Source organism: Hordeum vulgare, chromosome 3H, assembly GCF_904849725.1.
Source record: "Hordeum vulgare subsp. vulgare chromosome 3H, MorexV3_pseudomolecules_assembly, whole genome shotgun sequence".
Classification (NCBI taxonomy): domain Eukaryota; kingdom Viridiplantae; phylum Streptophyta; class Magnoliopsida; order Poales; family Poaceae; genus Hordeum; species Hordeum vulgare.
Genome location: NC_058520.1, coordinates 601,306,572 through 601,333,744, shown reverse-complemented (window position 1 = coordinate 601,333,744; position 27,173 = coordinate 601,306,572).

The window sequence follows — 27,173 nt, the reverse complement described above, 5'->3', positions numbered from 1 at the left end:
GGATGCCGGTCGGGCCTCGGAGGACATCAATCCCGGTTCATTTGAGACCTTTAGTCCCGGTTCCTGTCACAAACGGGGACTAAAGGGCCTGGTTCCTGGTGCAACCTCTTTAGTTCCGGTTTATGTCTAGAACCGGGACTAAAGATCAGTCTTGAGATCCGGTTCTAGACACCATCCGGGACTAAAATAATGCCTATATATATACTCGTCCCTGCCCACTCAATACTCTGTTTTTTGACCGGCCAGCGTGTGGGAGGTGAGTGCTACTCTGTTCTCACCTTCTGTGCACGGAAGGTGTTCGATGAAATGCCCGAGTCACATTTAAGCTTTCTCTCCTCTCAAAGCTCGACCTCCAACAGCTTCATTTCCCCCAAGATTTGTCTAGGTTTCACTGGTGGAAAAAGGGCCTTTGGTCGCGGTTCGCAACTGCCATTAGTCGCGGTTGCGCAACCGCGACCAAATAGGCGCGACTAAAGGCCCCCCCCCTTTAGTCGCGGTTGCTTAAGAACCGCAACTAAAGGCCCGTCCACGTGGGCGCCAGGCGGCCGTCGGGGCGGAGGACCTTTAGTCGCGGTTCTTCTGGCCAACCGCGACTAAAGGCCGCCGCAGGTTTAGGTAGCCCCCCCCCCCCTAAACCTGTTTTCTGTTTAATTTGTATTGTTTTATTTCTTTTGTGCTTTATTTTAATTTTGAAGGAGTTTCACATATTCTACGGTTACAAATTTTATCACAATGGGGCAAATAATATACCATTGAAAGCTACAAAAAATGCAAAACCTTTACAAGTAGTTTTTACAAACTTTTTTCCGTAGTTTTTACAAATTCTAAGAACTGAGAGAGGCGCGCGCGTGCGTGCACGGCAGTGCCGGCCGGCCGGCGGCGTTGAGGGCGGGCGAGCGAGGCGGCGCGCGCGCGGTGGGCGAGGGAGGCCGGTGATAGCGGCCGGCGGCGCCGTACGTGGGCGAGAGGGGGCGGCGTCGAGGGCGAGGGCGACGGCGGGCGGCGTCGAGGGCGAGGGCGACGGCGGGCGGCGAGGGCGACGGCGGGCGGCGTCGAGGGCGAGGGCGACGGCGGGCGGCGAGGGCGACGGCGGGCGGCGTCGAGGGCGAGGGCGACGGCGGGCGGCGTCGAGGGCGAGGGCGACGGCGGCAGGCCTTCGGCGCGGCAGAGATCGGAGAAGACGAGAAATGGAGGCGACGGTTCGGGCCCTTGTATTTATAGCCCCCCCCTTTAGTCGCGGTTGGGGAGGCGACCCGCGACTAAAGGGTAACCTTTAGTCGCGGTTGGCCAGACCAACCGCGACTAAAGGGTTTTTTGGCGGGTTTTTGCGTTCCCGCGCGCAACGACCTTTAGTCGCGGTTGGGGAGGCGACCCGCGACTAAAGGGTAACCTTTAGTCGCGGTTGGCCAGACCAACCGCGACTAAAGGATTTTTTGGCGGGTTTTTGCGTTCCCGCGCGCAACGACCTTTAGTCGCGGTTGGCCAGGCACGACTAAAGCCCCTCACGTGCACCAGCTGGCCACCGAGCGCCCTGGGCCCAGGCCTTTGGTCGCGGTTCGTCTTCCGAACCGCGACTAAAGAATTCATTAGTCGCGGTTCCTACAGTTTCGCGACTTATGAGGCTGGACGGAAGCCTCTTTTTCTACCAGTGTTTGATGGTGCACCAACTATCCAAGTGTTCTACAAAGGTTAGCAACATCATCCTCATCTCTCACTATTAGTTTAGCTCATTTTAAATGTTTCAGAAGTAGTGTGGTTTTTGGGTTTTAGTGCAGGAGTGTATGTGTGAGTTTATTTGATTTAGATGCACGATTTGAGCTCGAAATTACTTTTTAGTTTGCACATATGTAGGGTGTTGTCCCGTCCCCGTGCATGTCGTTCTTACCCCCGTTGATCGCCCGTGCCTATCTCGCCGCCCGCACCACCGTGGTGAGCCTCTTGTTCTCAATTATCTTTTTTTAATGCAAAAAATGTGACTTACATTATTTATATAGCTACTTCTATAATTTTCTTACTTTTATTATTGTTTGTTATTACATAGTGCCATGGTTTTGGTATCCGCCCGTGCCGGCTCTCGACCGGTCTATGATTCAGATGTGGTATATTATATTTTATAAATATTTGTTTCATTTAGTGTTTATGACAATTATCTCGATCAATGTGACATAGACGTCTTTATCAAGGAGGCATGTGAACCGGAAATTCCAACCGACCTCTTGTCGAGAGGTGAAATCTAGTTGAAAAAGAGAACAATTATTTGAAAGAAAAAATTGAACAGAGATGAAGAAGAGAAGATGAAATTGAAGTTGCATGTTGTCGATGTCGTCGATCTACACAAGATCCAGATGAATGCAATGCACTTAAGATTAAAAAGATTAAAAAAATATGTCATTGATAATGATGCTTGGTATCATTATGTTGTTGGATCAATTGTTACCTTAGTTGCGATTTTGATCGCATTTTTTATTGCACGTAATTGTTTTATATAGTTGTGTGTTAGTTTTAGTGTATGCTTTAATTACATGTCATAGAGCTGTATGTTATTCTACGAGAACTATTGTATTTATTTTTTCAGTAATAACATTTGATCATTATTGTACTTTTATTTTAATATGACGATGAACTTATATTAACTTGGTCGCTTCTCTATTCATGATGTTTTGTAATGGTTTCTATATACTTAATTATATAATGCACACACATTGCAATTCCGGGTCATGTATTTTCTGACAGATCTTGTCTGCGCGTGAATCTTCTATATATGCTTATCTTCAACGGAATGTAAGGAGGAGGAAGGATTACATTTAGTCATATACAGATGCTGGCTACAACATCTGAAATAAAGCATGAACTGAGTGTTGAGAGCGCAACAAACTCAAGTCCTGGGAGCGCAAGGCTGCTCTGCTAGGCAATCAATTACCGTTGTCACAACATATGTTAGCAAATACGGTTAAAGTAACTCTTATGGCTAAGAATTACCACAAAACCTTTTGAAAACGCCTTATTCGCGATGTCAATCTCTGCTAGAAGATATACTCCAAAAAAAGACCAAAATTGGACCGAAACGACGATGTTGTCACTCACCCACACGAACATTACCAATATGATTTTTTAGACCATATTGAGTCACCCATCCAAGAAGATGGGAAGTCTTGATCGATACACGTACTTGGGCTGGGATGATCCACTAGAAGTGCAAACCGTCGTATCACATTATCTTCACCATGATGAAGTTGAAAGATTTTAACTTCGTAAAGAAGCAAACTAACAAAAAAAGGCCTCACACACCAACATAAACACATTAGATCCGAATAATTGGATCTGCGGAGACAGTCTCCAACCTCATGGCACCACCAAAAAAGAACGAGCGTAATTTTATTCCTCCAAAATATGATGATCACAAGATGCGGATGAAAAACAAGAAACTCTTGAAGATGCAAGGACCACCACCCCTCAGCGCCAAATAGGCGCTCCTGAGCCCGCCACTCTATGCTAGTGTATATATCTCACCTATAAGACCAGACTAAAATGGGCAAGTCAGAATTAGAGCTCGCCTACACGTGTAAAGCGACTGGGTCAGCCCATTTAACTCTGGTATTATCTAATTTATCTGCTCAGGTTATTTGGCCGCTTTCAGTGCCATTTCTTTTGTTTGATGACCGCTGTTTGTTCCTGTTTATTTCTATGTGTATGACATTTTTCTCTAATTTTTAAAATAGTTCATCATGCACTAAAACATATTAATGATGAACATCTTATAAAATAATTTATCGTATAGAGCACTACTGAAATATTTATGATGTATTATCAAATCTTGATTTATGTTATTTGAAAATGTAAAGCTCATATTTATTTATTTTATAATTTTTCAGATGATAGTTGCGTATTTAAAAAAAACCAAACATCATTAAGAAATATACATCATGTACTACAGAATGTTAACGTGAGTTTTCAGAATGTTCACGGTGTATTTCTAAAAGTTCATCATATACCAAAAATGTACATCATTTATGTTTAAAAAAAGATGACCATGTATTAAAACATGTTCATCAAGTATTAGAAAATGGTTATCGTGTATTAAAATTTATTTATCTTATAATTTAAGGGGTTACCATATTTTTCAATGCACAAATATGACATGAGCACCTTTTGCAATTCTATTTTTCTAAACTTGAAAATGACCTAGAATATTAAAATAATGTTCATGGTCATTAAAATAAATATTAACACGTTACAATAAAATAATTTGACAGGTATGAGAAAACTTGTTCACATGTTGGAAGAAAAATACTAAAGAATATTAAAATAAATATTCACTCATTGCAGCAGAAAAATATTCATGTTGAACGAATTTCAAATATACCCTGAGCGAATTTGCACTTTTATTTTGGTAAAAAATGCTTCATGGATATCCTATCACTACAGGAATCAAACAATTTGCCGTCTGTCATAACTGACGGCAAAGAGATGTTCCACCGATGGCAAATGTCTTTGTCGTCAGCCTCCTGTCGGCAAAATTCCTACGACTACTTTTGACGGCATATCACCTTCTTTGCCGTGTGTCTGCCATAAGCGGACGACAAAGGTCTTTGCCGTCAGCCTCTGGCACCGAGCGGACGGCAAACATATTTAGACGGGAGCCGACTGGAAATGCCTCCGTTAGGGCTAATGTAGGTTTTGCCGTCTGCCTCCCTCTGATCTTTGTCGTCTGCCTCCCTCTAATCTTTGTAGTCTGCTTATATGGGCTAGCCCTTAGTTGGCCCAGCCGTCTCTTTGTCGTTTCTTTTTCATCTGCCTCCCCAGGCTCTGTGCCGTTTGCCTCCCCACGCAGCGGACGACAAAGAGCCTATATGGGCCAGATGCTGCTAAACGTGAGAATGATTATTAAAAACCGGGTGTAACGGTTCGGTTCTTACTTTGGGTTTGATTGGTTCAGGTTTTATTGGGCTGAGATTTTTTTAGTCTGGTTTTGGTTTGGGTATGTGGAGAAACCAGTTTGGGTATAGTTGGTTATGGGTTTAAACGGTTTGGTTATTACCGGTTGTAAACTATGGGTCCAAACCAGTTTCTAGGCACTGGTTATATGCAATAATCAACTATGCCGAGAAAGAGTATCTTTGATCCGCGTGCATGCTGTAATGCACTATGTAATTATGTATTATGGGAAAATAACAGATGAAAATCGGAAGTGTTTTTTGTGCTTTTGCTAAGAAATTTGGTTTTAATACACTTGTTAGTGATCTTATCAGTCATTGGCATGTTGTTTTTGCCTCTTACTGTGTGTTGACTGTATCTCAAGGATTACTTTGTTTCTAAACTGTTGTAGATGCACTTATGCCTTTTCTATCTTATTTGTTCCTTAACATGTCAATTTGTGCAATCATATGTACATTAAAAAAACCCATGGTTATGTACTGGGTTTAAACCCATGGTTATGTTTTGGGTTTAAATTGGTTTGGGTGGAAGAAATAGTGGGTTTGGTTTTGGTTGGGCTAAAAATGACACTACATGGGTATGGTTCAAGAATGGTTTTGAGAGATAAATGAACGGGTATGGTTCAAGTATGGTTCAAGTATGAAACCATTCTCAGGTTTAGATGTTGATGCCCCAGGTTGCACAACTAGGTGCCACGTGACACCTTTGTCGTCCGCTGTCTGATGGCAAATGCCTTTGCCATCAGCTGGCAGGTGGCAAAGAGCCCTATTGTTACAGTTTTGTTTTTTTATGTTATTTCACAGCACACACACACACACACACACACACACACACACATATATATATATATATATATATATATATATATATATAATTCATAGCACATATATGATATATAGGTCACAACACATATATGATATACATATAAAGTTCATCAATGTCATTTGTTCATCAATGTACATCTCATATATCAAAAGAACCAACATATACAAAGTTTCATCCATATATATACATATACATACAGTACCACATATATTGTTTATCCATATACACATATACATATAGTTCCACATTGTTCATCAACTCAAATGAAAACTAGAACTAAAGCACTCCATCAATGCCAGCTTCCATGCATGTAGTACATCCAATCTGCAAAATGGAAATAAGAAAGTCAGAAGAAGAACAACAACAACATATGACGTTTTTGAGCTTATTATGTCATTGTGGAGGACAATAAGCTAAGTATATGACCTTTTTGAGATAACCATGGTTATTATGCCATTTTTGACCTAACTAAACTAATTATGTCAATTTGGATGGAAATAAGCTAACTATCTGACATTTATGAGGTAACAAATGTTCTTATGCCATTTTGGACCTAACTTATCCAGTTATGTTATTTTAGAGGAAAACAAGCTAAGTATATAATATTCCTGAGCTAACCAAGGTTCTTATGCCATTTTGACCTTATTATGTCTTTTTGGAGCTAAATGGGCTAATTATGTCATTGTTGGAGAAAATATGGGATGGAGAGTATGAAGGAGGAGAAGAAAGAGGAGGAGAAGAAGAAGAAAATAATAATAAGAAGAAGAAGAAGGAGAAGAAGGTGAAGGAGGAGGAGAAGTAGGACTCCTCCTTCTTCTCCTCCTTCTCCTTCTTCTTCTCCTTCTTCTTCTCTTCTTCTTCTTTACTTCTTCTTCTTCCTTCTTTTCGTTTCTCTTCTTCTCCTCTTCTTGGAGCTAAATTAGTTAAGTATGTCTTTTTGGAGCTAAATGGGCTAATTATGTCATTTTAGAGAAAAACCAACTAAGTGTATATTATTCATGAGCTAACCAAGGTTCTTATGCCATTTTGAGCTTATTATGTCATTTTGGAGCTAAATTAGCTAAGTTATGAGCTAACCAAGGTTCTTATGATGTTTTTACCTAACAAAGCTAATTATGTCATTTTGGAGGATAATTACCTAAGTATGTCTTTGTTGGGGAAAATAAGCTACATCAAAGAAGAAACAAGAGAAGCAAGATGAGAAGAAGGAGAAGAAAAGGAAGAAGAAGAAGAAGAAGAAGGAGGAGGAGGAGGAGAAGGGGAAGGAGAAGGATGAGGAGACGAAGAAGAAAAGAAGAAGAGAAGAACAAGCAGAAGAAGGAGAAGAAGGAGGAGAGAAGAAGAAGGAGAACAAGGAGGGATCTTTCTCCTTCTTCTCCTCCTTCTCCTTCTTCTTCTCTTCTTCTTCTTCTTCCTTCTTTTCATTTTTCCTCTTTCTTGTCCTCTTGTTCAAGCTAAATTAGCTAAGTATGCCTTTTTGGAGCTTAATGGGCTAATTATGTCATTGTTGGGGAATATAAGGTAAGGAGAATATGAAAGAGGAGAATAAAGAGGAGGAGGAGAAGAAGAAGGAGAAGAAGAAGGAGAAGTAGGAGAAGAAGTAGGACTCCTTCTCCTTCTTCTTCTCTTCTTCTTGTCTTCTTCTTCTTCTTCCTTCTTTTCATTTCTCCTCTTCTCCTCTTCTTGGAGTTAAATTAGCTAAGTATGTCTTTTCGGAGCTAAATGGGCTAATTATGCCATTTTAGAGGAAAACAAGCTAAGTATATAATATTCATGAGCTAACCAAGGTTCTTATGCCATTTTGAGCTTATTATGTCATTTTGGAGCTAAATTAGCTAAGTTATGAGCTAAGCAAGGTTCTTATGATGTTTTTACCTAACTAAGCTAATTATGTCATTTTGGAGGATAATTAGCTAAGTATGTCTTTGTTGGGGAAAATAAGCTACGTAGAAGAAGGAAGAGAATAAGCAACAAGAGAAGAAGGAGAAGAAAAAGGAGGAGGAAGAAGGAGGAGGAGGAGGAGGAGGAGGAGAAGGAGAAGGAGAAGGAGGAGGATAAGAAGAAGAAAATAAGAAGAGAAGTAGGAGAAGAACAAGGACAAGAAGGAGGAGAGAAGAAGAAGGAGAAGAAGAAGGATAAGAAAGAGGGCCCCTTCTCCTTGTTATCCTCCTTCTCCTTCTTCTTCTCTTCTTCTTCTCTTATTATTATTCTTCCTTCTTTTCATTTTAGCTCTTTCTTCTCCTCTTGTCCTCTTATTCGAGCTAAATTAGCTAAGTATGAATTGTTGAGGCTAAATGGACTAATTATGTCATTGTTGGTGAAAATAAGGTAAGGAGAATATGAAAGAGGAGAAGAAAGAGGTGGAGGAGAAGAAGAAGGAGAAGAAGAAGGAGAAGTTAGGAGAGGAAGTAGGATTCCTTCTCCTTCTTTTCCTCCTTCTCCTTCTTCTTCTTCTTCTTCTTCTCTTATTCTTCTCTTCTTCTTCTTCTTCCTTCTTTTTATTTCTCCTCTTCTCCTCTTCTTGGAGCTAAATTAGGTAAATATGTCTTTTTGGATATAAATAGGCAAATCATGTAATTTTGGAGGAAAACAAGCAAAGTATATAATATTCATGAGCAAACCAAGGTTCTTATGCCATTTTGAGCTTATTATGTCATTTTGGAGCTAAATTAGCAAAGTTATGAGCTAACCAAGGTTCTTATGATGTTTTTACCTAACTAAGCTAATTATGTCATTTTGGAGGATAATTAGCAAAGTATGTCTTTGTTGGGGAAAATAAGCTACGTAGAAGAAGATAGAGAAGAAGCAAGAAGAGAAGAAGAAGGAGAAGAAAAATAAGAACAAGGAGGAGAAGGACGAGGAGGAGAAGAAGAAGAAAAGAAGAAGAGAAGAAGAAGGATAAGAAGGAGGAGAGAAGAAGAAGGAGAAGACGGAGGGCTCCTTCTCCTTCTTCTTCTCCTTCTTCTTCTCTTCTTATTCTCTTCTTCTTCTTATTCCTTCTTTTCATTTTTCCTATTTCGATTGAGCTTATTATGTCATTTTGGAGCTAAATTAGCTAAGTTATGAGCTAACCAAGGTTCTTATGATGTTTTTATCTAACTAAGCTAATTATGTCCTTTTGGAGGATAATTAGCTAAGTATGTCTTTGTTGGGGAAAATAAGCTACGTAGAAGAAGAAATAGAAGAAGCAAGAAGAGAAGAAGGATAAGAAAAATCAGAAGAAGAAGAAGGAGGAGGAAGAGGAGGAGGAGGACAAGGAGGATGAGAAGAATAAGAAAAGAAGAAGAGAAGAAGAAGGAGAAAAGAAGGACAATAAGGAGGAGAGAAGAAGAAGGAGAAGAAGAAGGAGAAAATAAGGACAATAAGGAGGAGAGAAGAAGAAGGAGAAGAAGAAGGATAAAAAGGAGGGTTCCTTCTCCTTGTTCTCCTCCTTCTCCTTCTACTTCTATTATTCTTCTTCTTCCTTCTTTTTTTTCCTCTTTCTTCTCCTCTTGTCCTCTTATTCGAGCTAAATTAGCTAAGTATGCCTTTTTGAAGCTAAATGGACTAATTATGTCATTGTTGGTGAAAATAAGGTAAGGAGAATATGAAAGAGGAGAATAAAGAGGAGGAGAAGAAGAAGAAGGAAAAGAAGAAGGAGAAGAAGAAGAAGGAGAAGGAGGAGGAGAAGTAGGATTTCTTCTACTTCTTCTCCTCCTTCTCCTTCTTCTTCTCCTTCTTCTTTTCTTCTTCTTCTCTTCTTCTTCTTCTTCCTTCTTTTAATTTCTCCTATTGTCCTCTTCTTGGAGCTAAATTAGCTAAGTATGACTTTTTGGAGCTAAATGGACTAATTATGTCATAGCAAAGTATATAATATTCATGAGCTGACCAAGGTTCTTATGCCATTTTGAGCTTATTATGTCATTTTGGAGCTAAATTAGCTAAGTTATGAGCTAACCAAGGTTCTTATGATGTTTTTACCTAACTAAGCTAATGATGTCATTTTGGAGGATAATTAGCTAAGTATATCTTTGTTGGGGAAAATAAGCTACGTAGAAGAAGAAAGAGAAGAAGCAAGAAGAGAAGAAGAAGAAGTAGTAGTAGTAGTAGGAGGAGGAGGAGGAGTAGAAGGAGAAGGAGGAGGAGGAGAAGAAAAAGAAAGTAGAGGAGAATAAGAAGGAGAAGAATAAGGAGAAGAAGGAGGAGAGAATCTTCTCTTCTTATTCTCTTCTTCTTATTATTGTTTATTTTCATTTTTCCTATTTGAATTGAGCTTATCATGTCATTTTGGAGCTAAATTAGTTAATTTACGAGTTAACCAAGGTTCTTATGATGTTTTTACCTAACTAAGATAAACTAGCTAGTTATGGCATAAATGAACTAGAGAAAACTTACCCTCGTGGTCATCAAGGAGGAGAAACACCAGGGCTGCTCGCGGCGGATTCGTTTGGAGACAGTTGCCATGGAGAAGGGTCGTGCGATGCCGCTTGGGAGTTATTCTGCAGAAAAGATATTTTGCAATGTCTTAGTTAGCATGATGACACTCAATTGTTAATACTAGTTTATAATGACCATTTTGATGAAACTCACCCTGCCAATCGCAGAGAAGACGGGCATCGGCACACGGGCTTGACCGGTCTTCTCGCACATAGACTGCACATTCAGTTTTGAAGAGTCGGTCGTATTAGTTAGTAATGAAACAGATATTACACACATGATTTGGCTAATGTAAAAAAAGAAACTTACCACAATAAGCTCGTACATGGCGAGGGGAGACGCATCATTCCGGGCCCTCTCCTCCTCAATCAACCGAGCCGTGGTGTGATCCCACTCCTCAAGAGCAGCATGAAGAGAAGCCAGGCTTGCCAATCTCTCTTTCTCAAGAGCAGCCTGGTTTGCCGCTCTCTCTTTCTGAAGAGCAACCTACAACACCATTCCTCGTTACCACAATAATGATCGATGGCCACACACACAATGAAATGGGTGAAAGTTTTCTGAGTCCGTACAACTAACCTCGATGGCAAGATCGATTGGCCGTGGACGAGGCGTTATCTCAGGACAGGAGCTGGACTGGCGCGCCTTGATCTCTAGGAAAGTGAGTGGACAACGTATTATCCCATCTCCAATGGCTATCGAGCCATGGGGCCTCCCGCAACCAGATATCATCACCAACTCTGGATCCAAAGGTTCCTGGCCCGGGTTAATTTCCTCCCCTTTCCAAGCCTTCCCCAAGTCCCTGTATTTCACGGGCTTGTGGTGGCATGAGATGTTGGTGAAGTTATTTGGATCATCCAGGTCAGACTCAGAGAATGCCTTCGCCTTCTTGTAGGAGGCAGTATGGGCCATTCCATAAAGGTCGTACAACTCTGGCATCTCTGTCTTATTGTGATGCGCCTAAAAGAGAGGAACAAAGTATTAGTAAGGGGCTCAAGCTAGCATGAAGAATGAATTGCATGAATCATGAAGCAAACCACATACCCAGTTTCGTCCGAACTGAAGTAAGTTGGCGCTGCCTTGATGGTGTGGCACACCAACCATTTGGCTACGCCGATCCTTCGCATTGTTGTGGACGGCTCGCCAGTTGCTTGTGCACCACTCATCCACCAATGCCTCCCAACAATCCATCTTGTCTGCACACCATCTCGGGGGCACCTATAAGTTATTAGAAAGAATTTTGAGCGCTACACCTATGAATCAAATCAAGAAAACTACATACAAGGCCTTAAGAATAAGTAATTACCTTCATTTATTGCTCCTTCTTCACATACTTTCCGGGGCACTCCTTCTTCTGCTCCTTAATACCACGCGTGGCGTAGTAGTCTCGAATAGCGTGCGACTGAGCCTCGTGGCGTAACATCAGTAATTACCGCCAACACTCGGCCTCGAGAACCTTGTCCCTCCTCCTCATATCCCTCCTCACACCTATAGAAGGTACGCAATCAAATGAGACAACACCGGTTAGTACAATAATTAGCTATATTGTTACTTTTAGATTGTGTAAATGAATAATTTACCCAAAAGCTGTTGATCACCATCTTGGCCCTCGTGTGGCACAAGACACCATCTATAATCTCCTCCGACGAGGCCTGCGTAGCCTCGTAGTACTCCCAGGTAAATCCTAGTGTAGGAACCAGACCCTCACCAGGCAACGTGACAAACCCTAGGAAATTTGTCCGGCAAAGCACACCAAGGACGCTGCTCGGCTTGCGGACTCCACGAGGGTGTTTCCATCCCCTGCAGTATGATAAGGTCAACGCATTAGATATTTGAAGAAACTTGAAGGGAAAAGCTAAAAAATAGTAAATGTACTTACCTAACCCCTTTAGGCTTAATCACCGGCCTCTGCTCGCGGGTAGTCGGCATGACCGGGAGACGTGTACTACCATGCTTGTACACGGTAACCCCGTCCACCTACACGTCGCCCTCACTATCCGTAGACTCATCCCCGCCATCAAGAGAACAGCCACCCGGACCCTCGGTCCAATCCGGCCAGGCACCCCATCCGGACGTCTCCACGTCGGCCTAAGCCTGTGTGGCAGGAGTCTCCTGGGACGTAGCCTCAGGAACCGAAGTCTCGTAGGCGGAACGCACCTCGACCCGAGGCTGATCCTAGACCGGAGTCTCATGGGCCGAATGCCCGTCCACCCAAGGCTCCTGGACCGGAGTCCCCGTAGCCTCCTCCGCAAATGGGTCCACCATAGTAGTCCTATGGTCGAGTGAATGAGCTGGTGGTGGTGGCGAGGAGAGCGCAACAGTCCACCTACATCTTTCGCGGCCACCACCTCTCCGTGTACCCTTCCCCTTCTTCCCTACCCAACCATCACCTCTCCTAGTGGGCAATGCCGCTGACGGAAAAGCACCCGCAAGTTGTGTCATCAGACTGTCTGCCAAGGCTGTACGGAGAGATAGGGGTGGAATGGAAGTACCACCCCTCGTGCGGGCCGCCGAAGAAGAACCCGACGAGCGATCTGGACCCGCTCCCACCATCTTTCAACACCTGTTGACCTGCGATGATAAAGATTAAAAGAAATTAGTTCAACATAAAAAAATTGAATAACTGGCATGATTAATGATATGTACATATATAATTTAAGTTAGGAATCTTACAAACTAATAATCATCATCAATAAATGCATCATCATCATCACTATCACGCATGTCTTCATGAATGATGTGCTCATCGGGTTCAACGACATGAAGTTGTGGAAGGCCTTTCTGTAATCGATCAAGCATTGATAGGTCATCCGCATTAGTAACCTCTTATAGTTCCAGCTCTGCTGGTTCCGGCTCAGGGGTGAAGTCGGATTCATTGTCGGTGTCTACTTCCATGTTCCGGAGTGAAGCACGGCGGTTCTTGAAACGTTTCTTGGAAATACGTGTTTCTTGAAAGAATTCTCCATCATATGTGTCTCGGTTAATGTGAGGTTCATAATCATGTTCATTTCGCGGAGGTGGTTGATCGTGCAATCACTGGCGTTAACTAGACGAATGCTTATGACAACGAACCTTCTCCTGCAACGGCACCAGAAGAATGCTGATACCACTCCCCGGTAATGAAACTAGAAGAATGTTGTTGACGGCCCACCAGCGCGTGAGTTCGCAGCAGTTTTCGAGGGTAGAGTATTCGACCCAATTTTATAGATCGCCTAAAGGAGGTGGGAGAATACTCTCGAGTATTAGCAGCTGAATTTGTCGGATTCAACCACACCTGAAAGATTAGTATCTGCAAGCATAGTAGTTACAGCAAAGTAGTATGATAACAACAGTGTCAGAAATGATCTGTTGACGACAGACTATTCCTAACAATTGTATCAATGGCGCCTCCGTTGCCGCGTTGACGGAAGTTGACAATTCCCGTCAACGGTCTCGCGAATCAACAGTGTAGCGGGTAGTAGCAGTGTAACGAGCAATAGCGGTGGCAAGGAACATCAGTAGTGACAGCAGTACCAAGTAGCAACAGTAGCAAGCGACAGTATTAGCAACAGTAGCAGCAGAGCAAGACAAGTAACAGCAGTAGCAACAGTAGTAGCAGCAGCAGAGCAAGACAAGTAACAGCAGTAGCAACAGTAGTAGCAGCAGCAGAGCAAGAAAAGTAACAGCAATAGTAGGACAAACTCGTAGGCAATGGGTCCGTGATTTGTTTGGATAATATTCATCATGCAACAGCTATAACACGGAGAGATATGTGGCTAGCTCCCGTTCGTCAATGTGATGTAGGCATGCATTCTGTGTGTCGTCATACGTGCTTAGGGAAAAGAACTTGCATGACATCTATTGTCCATCCCTCCCCTGGTAGCGGGGTACAAAAGGAAACTACGGGATATTAAGGTTCTCCTTTTAATAAAGAACCGAACCAACGCATTAGCACTTGGTGAACACATGAACTCCTCAAACTATGGTCATCACTGGGAGTGGTTCCGGTTATTGTCACTCCGGGGTTGCCGGATCATAACACATAGTAGGTAACTACAACTTGCAAGATCGGATCTAAAACACACATATATTGGTGACAACACAATAATTTCAGATCTGAAATCATGGCACTCGGGCCCTAGTGACAAGCATTAAGCATGGCAAAGTAGTAGCAACATCAAATCTTAGAACATAGTGGATACTAGGGATCAATCCCCATCAAAACTAACTCGATTACATGATAGATCTCATCCTACTCATCACCACCCAGCGAGCCTACGAATAGATTAGTCACGAACGACAAAGAGCTTCATGGAATTGGAGATGGAAGAAGGTTGATGATGACGATGGCGACGATTTCCCCTCTCCGGAGCCCAAGACGGACTCCAGATCTGCCCTCCAGATGAAGAACAGGTGGTGGCGGCGCCTCCGTATCGAAAACGCGACGAAAACTTCTCTTCTTTATTTTTTCTGGCACGAAAGGCAACTTATAGAGCTGGAATTGGGGGCGGCAGGTGCTTGTGGGCCCCACAAGCCTGCCCATCGCCACTAGGGGGTGGTGGCGGAGCAGGGGCTTGTGGCCCACTGGCCCACCCCCTGAGGTGGAACTTGGCGCAGATATTTTTGATATTTTCCAAAACTGCTCCCCGTAAATTTTCAGGACGTTTGGAGAACTTTGATTTCTGCACAAAAATAACACCAAGGCAATTCTGCTGAAAACAGCGTCAGTCCAGGTTAGTTCCATTCAAATCATGCAAATTATAGTCCAAAACAAGGGCAAAAGAGTTTGGAGAAGTAGATACATTGGAGACGTATCAACTCCCCCAAGCTTAAAACCTTGCTTGTCCTCGAGCAACTCAGTTGACAAACTGGGAGAGAAAGAGAAACTTTGACAAACTCTGTTTGATCTTGTTGTTGCAACTATGTCTAACTCATAACCAGAATTTCAGCAAGATCACAAGTTAACCACATAAGCAAATGACACAAAGGTCTCACGATAAACTAATATCAATGGCATAACCAGCTAACGAGCAAATAATAATGAGTTTCAAATACCAACACTTCAATCAAAACAAGCATGAAGCAATATGAATAGGTGGTATCTTGCTAGCTCTTTGTGAGACCGCAAAACATAAATGCAGAGCACTTTCAAAGATCAAGGGCTGACTAAACATTGTAATTCATAGCAACGAAGATCCAGTGATAGTCATACTCAATATCAATCAAAAGCAAAGCATAAAAATGACAGAGGTGATCTCTAATTAGTGCTTATAAAAGAGGAGGATGACTCGACAGGAAAATAAATAGACAGGCCCTTCGCAGAGGGAAGCATTGATTTGCAGAGGTGCCAGAGCTCAAGCTTTTGAAAACAGAGATAATAATTTTGGATGGCATGCTTTCATTGTCAACGCAATGACCAAGAGTTCTCAATATCTTCCATGCTACTCATGCTATAGGCGGTTCCCAAACAGAAAAGTAAAGTTTTAACTCCCCCACCACCAATCAATGACACTCCACGGCTAGTTGAATCCTTGGGTACCGTCCATACTAACATCAATCCGGGGGGAGTCTTGTTTTACAGTTATGTTTTCGATTTAAGCATGGAATTGGGCATCCCAAATACTGGCCCCTTTCTCGTGAATGAATGTGAATAAACACATGTCGAGGAAAACACTCCTAGCATGGAAGATACCAAAGGCCCTCCGTCACCATATGAGCGGTTCGGGCATGCAAACCAGATTATTTCTTGAAGGTTTAGAGAATGGAAAATGCAAATTTACTTGGAACGGCAGGTAGATACCGCAAATAGGTAGGTATGGTGGAATGTCATGGAAAAACTTTTGGGTTTATGGAGGTGGATGCACAAGCAGTATTCCCGCTTAGTACAAGTGAAGGCTAGCAAAAGACTGGGAAGCGACCAACTAGAGAGCGACAACAGTCATCAAGATGCAATGAGTTTGACTAACATTAAATGCAAGCATGAACAATATATAAATCACCATGAACACGAACATCATAGAGGCTATGTTGATTTTGTTTCAACTACATGCATGAACATGCGCCAACTCAAGCTTCTTGAAACATTCAAAGGAGAATACCATCCTATGATACTACATCATAGTCATCTCAAAATCTATGTTTGCAATCAAGACAAACCATTATAAGCTCTCAGCTAAATAAGCATGGCATCAGAAACTATAGAGTTCATACCAGCTTTTCAGTCTCAGTCACTTCATCATATATCATCATTGTTGCCTTTCACTTGCACGATCGAACGATGAAAATGGTAATAAGCGCATCGGACTAAGCTGAATCTGATGGCAAACACAAAGGAGAAGAGAAAATAATATGGCTCTTTGAAAGCTAAACAGGTAAGCATGCAAGAACCAATAAACATTGTAACCAGTATCTTCTACCTTGACACAAAGAAAAAAAAACTATTTATAAGGGAAAACTCCCAACAAGCAAAATAAGAAAGAAAAATCTTTTTGGGTTTTCTCAAAAGGACACAAAACAAGAAAACAAGAAAACGAAAAGAAACTAGCATGGATAATAAAGTGGCAAAGTGTAAACACTGGCTAACAGAGTGAAAGCATAAGCATGAATATAAAGTCGGTGAGAACACGTACTCCCCCAAGCTTAGGCTTTTGGCCTAGCTTGGTCTACTCCCATGGTGGGAAATAACCAGCTCCAGGATACTCCAGAGCAGACTGCGGATGCCACTGCTGTGCGAGCTCCTCTGGCTCCCACTGATAAACTGGCGTCTGGTACTCGACCGGCGGCTCGGGCACGGGTGCTTGTGGTTGGGCCAAGATCCAATATGCGTAGATGTCCGCGGGCATAATAGTGTACCTTCCTGCATGAAGATCAAACAAATAAGGAGCAGGCAAGGTAATAGTCTCTCGAGTACCCTGACTAAACACCAGGTTATAAATCATCCATCTACTAGCATCTCTATCCAGAAAATCATGGCAAACTATGTTATCATAATCCAGATATCTCTTAGGGAGAAGCATCTCTCCTTCCTCTCCCAGTCTAACGGGTATCTCAAAGTGTATGGCAAGACGGATAGCATAGATACCTCCATAGACAACACCTTTAGAACGCTTCGGGTTCAACCGTTGAGCTACTATAGCGCCCAGTCTATAAGTCTTATCGTTATAAAGGCCTTCGCGCAAAACCGCAAGGTCTGGAGAACTAAGTGATCCAGCCTCCCCACGACTAGTCAAACATTTTCCCACAAATAGTGAGAAGTACCGAAGCACAGGAAAATGTATGCTAGCAATTCTACCGCGAGACACTCCTCTGTCCTCTCCAACAGCAATAGAACCAATGAAATCCTCCAAGTCCCGTGGACGAGGGTCACGGATATCCCCAATATAAGGTAATTTGCATACACTTCAAAAATCCTGTAGTGTCATGCACTGGGGGACATCATATATCATGAACTCAACCATGGGAGGATTCTTCCTCGAATAAAAGTTGAAGCTTTGAACGAAAATATTGGTGAGGAGGAGATATTGTGGGCACTTATCTTCAATGAAGGCAGTAAAACCTGCGTTCTCCACCAAGTAATAAAAGTCTTCATAAAGTCCGACGACGCGCAAAAATTCATCACTTGGCCACTCACACGCTCGAACTTCGGTGACTCGAGGGACTATGTACTTGGGGTGGTTTTTCTCATCCTCCTTGTGGTTACGGCTTGAAGAGCCTCGCAAGAACCTCCTCATCTTTTCCCTTTTCTAGCTCTGAAAAATTCTGAAATTTTTAGAGGCTTCGAAAGAAAAGTGAATAAGTATTAACCCAACTTGTAGCAACTACTACTACTAGTACCTAGAGACTGTATCACGCGCTAAAACTACTTGGGACCAGCTAAAATCAACCTTTCATGCTCAAGAACAGGGTCACCAAGGTAGCAAGAATTCGCGAAGGATAAAGCACTAGAGCAAAAACTAGTTGGACCAATGGAGGAGCCACTTACCAAGGAGTAATTTCCCCAAAACGGTTCGAAGAATGGTGCTTTGAGCAAGGAGATAGAAAATCACACCCAAATGAGCAAGAACACGGGTTTGAGCTGCGAAACAATTTTTTCTGGAGGTGGAAGAAGAGGCTGGAAGCTGGAATGAGTGGAGGGGATGCCTGTGGGCTCCACAAGCTTGCACCCCGCCACGAGGGGGTAGGTGGAAGTGGGGGGGGGGGCTTGTGGCCCACTGTTCAGGCCCCCTGGCCAGCTCTCAGGCCCAGAAATTTTCAAAAATTCCAGAAAAAATCATACTAAATTTTCAGGACCATCGGAGAACTTTTATTTTCGAGGTATTTCTCTCCGGGACGCTAAAACAGAAAACAGGAAAAACTAAACTAATTCTATCATTTTTTTCTAAGCAAAAGAAAAAGAAAACTCAAAATAGAGGTATGTAACTCTCTGATTCATCCGTTTCATGGTCATCGGAAGAAATCCATCAATGGGATTGATCAAGTCCTTATGACAAAACCTTCTCGAATCGCAAGAGAGAACGGAGAATTTTCGAATAGCCACTAAGTCACCTCAATGGGGATATGAATCTCCCCAACAAGCAAATCATACTTCATCTCGACATGAGGAATAGGGCATTCAAAGCTCCCAATGAGTGTCGATGAAGTCTTTTCGATAGCATTGATGCAATGTACTGGATATCGTTTCTTCGGAAAGTGCACTGTGTGCTCATTACCGTTGACATGGAAAGTGACATTGCCTTTGTTGCAATCTATAACAGCCCCTGCAGTGTTTAAAAAGGGTCTTCCGAGGATGATAGCCATGGCATCGTCCTCGGGGATATCCAAGATAACAAAGTCTGTTAAGATAGTGGTATTAGCAACCACAACAGGCACATCCTCGCAAATGCCAATAGGGAAAGCAGTTGATTTGTCGGCCATTTGCAGAGAAATTTCAGTGGGTGTCAACTTATCCAACTCAAGTCTACGATAAAGAGAGAGCGGCATAACACTAACACCATCTCCAAGGTTACATAAGGCAGTTCTTACGTAGTTTCCTTTAATGGAGCAAGGTATAGTGGGCACTCCGAGATCACCAATTTCTTAGGAGTTCCACCTTTGAAAGTGTAAGTGCCAAGCATGGTGGAGATCTCAAGATCTGGTATCTTCCGTTTATTAGTCACGATATCTTTCATGTACTTGGCATATGGAGACATCTTGAGCATATTAGTTAACCGCATATGCAGAAAGACGGGTCTTATCATCTCAACGAAGCGCTCAAAATCCTCATCATCCTTTTTCTTGGATGGCTTACGAGGAAAGGGCATAGGTCTCTAAACCCATGGCTCTCTTTCTTTACCATGCTTCCTAGTAGTGAAGTTATGCTTGTCGTATCTCTTAGGTTGTGGATTATCAGGATTAACCGTAGGTTCAATCTCCACATCCTCATCATGGCTAGGTTGAGCATCATTATGAACATCACTGTCCATATTGTCACCAGGTTCATGTTCATCACCAGATTGTGTTTCCGCATCAGACGCAGAAATATCATTAGGTTCTTCAGGTGTGACAATAATTGGTGAACTGGCGTGCTGGTTTCTATCATCCTTCTTCTTCTCCTTTGGATGACTAGGTGTATGAGCATTGACTCCTTGAGAATCTTGATCAATTCTCTTGGGATGACCTTCAGGATACAAAGGTTCCTGAGTCATTTTGCCTCCTCTAGTAATGACTCTGACAGAGTTGTCATTTAATTCATTGAGAATGTCATTCTGAGCTTTAAGTACTTGTTCTACCTGAGTAGTAATCATAGAGGCATGTTTACTCAGAAGCTTCAGAGCATTGACATTTATGTCTACACAAGTACTTAAATGGCTAAGCATACGAGTACTTTGTTCCAAATGTCTGCTAACATAATCATTGAAACTCTGTTGTTTGGCAACAAAGTTGTCAAATTCATCAAAGCATAGGCTAGCAGGTTTATCAAAAGGAATATCACTCTCATCAAACCTACGCAGAGAATTCACTTCCACTACCTGTATCGGGTTATCGAGATCATGGATCTCTTCCATAGGTGGTAGATTTTTGACATCTTGAGATCTAATGCCTTTCTCTTGCATAGATTTCTTGGCTTCTTGCATATCTTCGGGACTGCGGAATAGAATACCTATTTTCTTAGGAGTTGGCTTACGAGGTGGTTCGGGAATAGTCCAAGCATTATCGTTGATCAAGAGGTTATTCAATAGGGTCTCAGCTTGTTCTACAGTTCGTTCCCTAAAAACACAACCAACACAACTATCTAGGTGGTGTCTAGAGGCATCGGTAAGTCCGTTATAGAGGATATCAAGTATCTCCTTCTTCTTAAGAGGGTGATCAGGCAAAGCATTCTGTAGCTGGACGAGCCTTCCCCAAGCTTGTGGAAGACTCTCTTCTTGGAGTTGAGCAAAGTTGTATATTTCCTGCAAGGCAGCTTGCTTCTTATGGGCAGGGAAATATTTCTCACAGAAGTAATAGACCATCTCCTGGGGACTACGCACACATCCAGGAGCAAGAGAGGTGAACTAGACTTTAGCATCATCCTTTAGAGAGAAAGGAAACAACTTAAGGATATAGTAGTGGCGGATCTTCTCCTCATTAGTGAAAACATTGGCTATTTCGGATAGTTTGGCAAGATGGGCTATGTCCGTCTCAGACTCATAACTGTGAAAGGGATCAGATTTTACTAGAGAGATTATCTCAGGGTCGATAGTGAATTCATAATCCTTATCGGTGACAAAGATAGGCGAAGTGGCAAACTTCGGGTCATTTTTCATCCTAGCTTCACGAGATTTTTCCTTCCACTTGAGAAGTAATTTCTCAGCATCATAGGCATCCTTACACGCAAGAAAATCCACAGCTATCTCTACCTCCATAACGTAACCGTCAGGTATATCAGGCAATTCATATCTAGGAGAGCTAGGTCTAAAGGAGCAAAAGCAGGTTCTATCTCAATAGTATCGGTAGTTTCAGAAAAATCACGAGCATTGGCAGTAACTGTAGCAATATGAGCATCAAGGAACACTCCTAGTGGAACATCAGGCAAAGGAGTATCTCTAGAAGTATGAAGCATAGCATCATCAGGCAAAATAGCATCTCTAGCATCATCAGGCAAAGTAGTATCAAGCATAGCATCTCTAGCAGTATCACCAATAGTATCAAGCATAGCATCTCTAGCAGTATCAAGCATAGTATCATCAAGCATAGTATCAAGCATAGCATCATCAGACATAGTATCAAGCATAGCATCTCTAGCAGTAGTATCACAAGCATCATCAAGGATAGGCGACATATCAAGATTTCTAGCAGGAGGTGATGTCGCAAACTTACTCATAACTGAAGGTGAATCAAGTGCAGAGCCAGATGGCAATTCCTTACCTCCTATCGTAGTTGAGGGCAAGACTTTGGTCTTCGGATCCTTCAGATTCTTCATAGTGATCAGCAGATATAAATCCCAAGTAACTCACAGAATATAGCAATACCTCCCCGGCAACGGCGCTAGAAAAATGCTGACCGTGCAATCTCTGGCATTAACTAGACGAATGCTGATGACAACGAACCTTCTCCTGCAACGGCACCAGAAGAATGTTGATAGCACTCCCCGGCAATGAAACTAGAAGAATGTTGTTGACGGCTCACCAGCGCGTGGGTTCGCAGCAGTTTTTGAGGGTACAGTATTCGACCCAATTTTGTAGATCGCCTAAAGGAGGTGAGAGAATACTCTCGAGTATTAGCAGCTGAATTTGTCGGATTCAACCACACCTGAAAGATTAGTATCTGCAAGCACAGTAGGAACATCATAGTAGTATGATAACAATGGTGTCAGAAACGATCTGTTGACGGCAGGCTATTCCTAACAATTGTATCAATGGTGCCTTCGTTGCCGCATTGATGGAAGTTGTCAATTCCCGTCAACGGTCTCGCGAATCAACAGTGTAGCAGGTAGTAGCAGTGTAATGAGCAATAGTAGTGGCAAGGAACAACAGTAGTGACAGCAGTAGCAAGTAGCAACAGTAGCAAGCGACAGTAGTAGCAACAGTAGCAGCAGAGTTAGACAAGTAACAACAGTAGAAACAGTAGTAGCAGCAGCAGAGAAAGACAAGTAACAGTAGTAGCAACAGTAGTAGCAGCAGCAGAGCAAGACAAGTAACAGCTGCAGTAGGACAAACTCGTAGGCAATGGGTCGGTGATTTGTTTGGATGATATTCATCATGCAACAGCTATAACACGGAGAGATATGTGGCTAGCTGCCGTTCGTCAATGTGATGTTGGCATGCATTCCGTGTGTCGTCATACGTGCTTAGGGAAAAGAACTTGCATGACATCTATTGTCCATCCCTCCCGTGGCAGCGGGGTCCAAAAGGAAACTACGGGATATTAAGGTTCTCCTTTTAATAAAGAACCAGATCAACGCATTAGCACTTGGTGAACACATGAACTCCTCAAACTATGGTCATCATCGGGAGTGGTTCCGGTTATTGTCACTCCGGGGTTGCCGGATCATAACACATACTAGGTAACTACAACTTGCAAGATCGGATCTAAAACACACATATATTGGTGACAACATAATAATTTCAGATCTGAAATCATGGCACTCGGGCCCTAGTGACAAGCATTAAGCATGGCAAAGTAGTAGCAACATCAAATCTAAGAACATAGTGGATACTAGGGATCAATCCCCATCCAAACTAACTCGATTACATGATAGATCTCATCCTACTCATCACCGCCCAGCGAGCCTACGAATAGATTACTCACGAACGACGAAGAGCTTCATGGAATTGGAGAGGGAAGAAGGTTGATGATGACGATGGCGACGATTTCCCCTCTCCGGAGCCCAAGACGGACTCCAGATCTGCCCTCCAGATGAAGAACAGGTGGTGGCGGCGCCTCCGTATCGAAAACGCGATGAAAACTACTCTTCTGTATTTTATTGGGACGAAAGGCAACTTATAGAGCTGGAATTGGGGACGGCAGGTGCCTGTGGGCCCCACAAGCCTGCCCACCGCCACCAGGGGGGTGGTGGCAGAGCAGGAGCTTGTGTCCCACTGGCCCACCCCTGAGGTGGAACTTGGCGCAGATATTTTTGATACTTTCCAAAACTGCTCCCCGTAAATTTTCAGGACGTCTGGAGAACTTTGATTTCTGCACAAAAATAACACCAAGGCAATTCTACTGAAAACAGCGTCAGTCCAGGTTAGTTCCATTCAAATCATGCAAATTATAGTCCAAAACAAGGGCAAAAGTGTTTGGAAAAGTAGATACGTTGGAGACGTATCAGTGGTCTAATACGTGGCGGCACTTCATAAACAACATACCAACCTTCCAGATTCTTATCAGTTTGGCATGCCCAGAGTAGATAGAAAACTTGGGTCGCCTATTCAGCCGTAATATAGACATCGGGAACATCAAATGGGTGTTTGGATTGATTTCGACTAGTCCTATATGTTCACGAGTGCTTCTAGTCTCCTTCGGCTGGAACCAATAACATTTGAAGACTAGGATGCTCGGTGGGTTTTCACGATAGAATTGAAGTTCATAAATTGCTTCAACTCTTCCATAATACTCGATAACACCTTTGCTGATAGCAGAAACACATAAGTTTGTAGATTTCCGGTCGGGCATAGATAGCTCTTTGCCAAAGGTACGAAAGAGATACCCGTTGATGTTGTATTTCACAAATAAACGGACCTTATAGTCAAAACCATTAGCGGCTTGTCTCAATTCGGCCTCCATAGACTCTAAATTAGCCTACAAGTTTAATACGAAACGATTGTTGCATCAGCCGCAAGCTAGATCAAGAAATGAAATGGTCCATTATTGATAGTTACCGTTTGTTTGAACCAAGAAATGAAACCGGGATAACCGCCTCCATGCTTTGCTAGAAGCTCATACTCTTCGACGGAATCATTTTGGATCACCGCTCCATCCGAGAATTCGGTGACATATGGGCTGTATGAAATATCCGGGAATGAGAGGAGTTCACACGAATTAGAAGTTACGGAAAAATGTGCCGAGAACTTACTGATGTACGGCCGCACTTCTGTTAGGTTGTTGAAGATATACAACGAAACGTTCCGCCATTCTTTGACATCCAACGTTATTGGTTTCAAAAAACCTGTTGGTGCGACCTTCCTTTTGAATAGGCCGAGGTTGGATCCACCTTTTTTAGGGTCTGCATCATTGCACCGAGGCTTTAGATTATGCAAATGATGATTTTTGGCTTCGTAGTGTGCTGTCACAAAGTTTGCCACCTCCTCAGTAATGAATGCCTCAACCATCGATGCTTCAATTCTATGCTTATTTTTACATTTATCTCGAAGCATCTTCTGCATCCTCTTAGTTGCATAGCACCAACGATTTTGCACGGCCCTGATACGTCTCAAACGTATCTATAATTTTTGATGGTTTCACACTGTTATCTTGTCAACTTTGGAAGTTTTATATACCTTTTATGTCTTTTTAGGGACTAACTTATTAATTCAGTGCCAAGTGCCAGTTCCTGTTTTTTCTGTGTTTTGACTCCTTTCAGATCTGATTTTGGAACGGAGTCCAAACGGAATAAAATCCCTAAAATATTTTTTTCCAGAATAGAAGAAGATCGGGAGGCTTGAGGGCCAAGGCAGGGGCCCACATGGAGCCCACAAGCCCTGTTGACGCGGCCAGGAGGCGCGACAACCATGCTTGTGGCCTCCCCGACGCTCCCCTGCCCTAGCTTTTTGGCCTATAAATTCCCTAAAATAGCAGACAAAATCAGGGCATCCACGAAAACACTTTGCCGCCGCTGCAAGCTTCCGTTTCCGCGAGATCTCATCGGGAGACCCTTCCCGGTGCCCTGCCGGAGGGGACTTTGGAGTTGGAGGGCTTCTACATCAACATCATCGCCTCTCTAATGACTCGTGAGTAGTCCACTTCAGACCTACGGGTCCGTAGTTAGTAGCTAGATGGCTTCTTCTCTCCCTTGGATCTTCAATACAAAGTTCTCCATGATGTTCATGGAGATCTATCCGATGTAATCCTCTTTGGTGGTGTGTTTGTGGAGATCCGATGAATTGTGGATTTGTGATCAGATTATCTATGAATTATATTTGAGACTTTGCTGATTTCTTATATGCATGATTTGATATCCTTGTAAGTCTCTCCGAGTCTTGGGTTTTCTTTGTTCAACTAGATCTATGATTCTTGCAATGGGAGAAGTGCTTGGTTTTGGGTTCATACCGTGTTGTGACCTTTCCCAGTGACAGAAGGGGCAGTAAGGCACGCGTCATGTTGTTGCCATCAAGGGTAACAAGATGGGCTTTCATCGTAAATTTGAGATTGTTCTAAATCATGTCATCCTGCTTAAGGCGTTACTCTGTTCTTTTGGACTTAATACACTAGATGCATGCTGGATAGCGGTCGACGTGTGGAGTAATAGTAGTAGATGCAGAAAGTATCGGTCTACTTGTTTTGGATGTGATGCCTATAGATACAATCATTGCCTTAGATAACATCACGACTTTGCGCGGTTCTATCAATTGCTCGACAGTAATTCGTTCACTCACCGTCTACTTGCTTTCATGAGAGAAGCCACTAGTGAACACCACGGCCCCCGGGTCTATTCACAACTATCGTCTCCACTTTCACTTTTACTTTGCTTTGTCTACCTTTTTTGCTTTCAGTTCTCACTTTGCAAACAATCTATAAGGGATTGACATCCCCTTCATAGCGTTGGGTGCAAGATCTTTGTGTTTGTGCAGGTACTTGTGACTTGAATGCTCCTCCTACTGGATTGATACCTTGGTTCTCAAACTGAGGGAAATACTTACCGCCGCTGTGCTACATCACCCTTTCCTCTTCAAGGGAACACCAACACAAGGCTCCTAGGCCGCGGGGAAATCCTTTGCATATTTGCCAAGGAAGTCCCTATAGGCGTAGCCGTAGCAGCAGGTTTCCTGGCGCCGTTGTCAGGGAAGGTCTGTTGTCGCAGTAGCAGAAGGATTTCTGGCGCTGTTGCCGGGGAGGAGAGATCAAGTCAAGATCTATCCAAGTAGGTGTCACAAACTCATCTCTTGCATTTACCTTTTTTGCCAGTTGCCTCTCGTTTTCCTCTCCCCCACTTCACATTTGTCGTTTTCATTTGCCTTTCTCCCTTGCCGTTTCCTTTTGCCTTTTTGCTTTTTTCCTTTGCCGTTTTCTTTTGCCTTTTGCCATTTTCCTTTGCCGGTTTTCTTGCTTGCTTGTGTTCTTGTTTGTTTGTTGAAGTCATCATGGCTGAAAACACCAAACTTTGTTACTAATGATTTTATTAGTACTCCGATTGCTCCCGCCACTAGTGCGGAATCGTATGAAATCAATGCAGCCTTGCTGAATCTTGTTATGAAAGAGTAATTCTCTGGCCTTCCTAGTGTAGATGTCGCATCCCATCTCAATACCTTCATTGAGCTTTGCGATATGCAAAAGAAAGGAGATGTGGATAATGACGTGATTAAGTTGAAGCTTTTTCCTTTCTCGTTGTGAGATCGCGCAAAAAAGTGGTTTTCTTCCTTGCCCAAAAATAGTATCGATTCTTGGGATAAGTGCAAAGATGCTTACATATCCAAGTATTTTCCATCGGCTAAGATTATCTCTCTTCGTAACGATATCATGAATTTCAAGCAACTTGATCATGAACACGTTGCACAATCTTGGGAGAGGATGAAGTTAATGATTAGAAATTGTCCCGCTCATAGCTTGAGTTTGTGGATGATTATACAAATCTTTTACGCTGGTTTGAATTTTGCTTCTCGCAATATCTTCGACTCCGCCTCAGGTGGAACGTTCATGGAAATCATGTTAGGAGAAGCTACAAAACTCATAGACAATATCATGACCAACTACTCTCAGTGGCACACTGAAAGGTCACCTACTAGCAAAAAGGTACACACTATAGAAGAAATTAACTCGCTTAGTGCTAAGATGGACGAGTTGATGAATTTGGTTGGTAGTAGAAATGCTCCTTTAAATCCTAATGACATGCCACTATCTTCCTT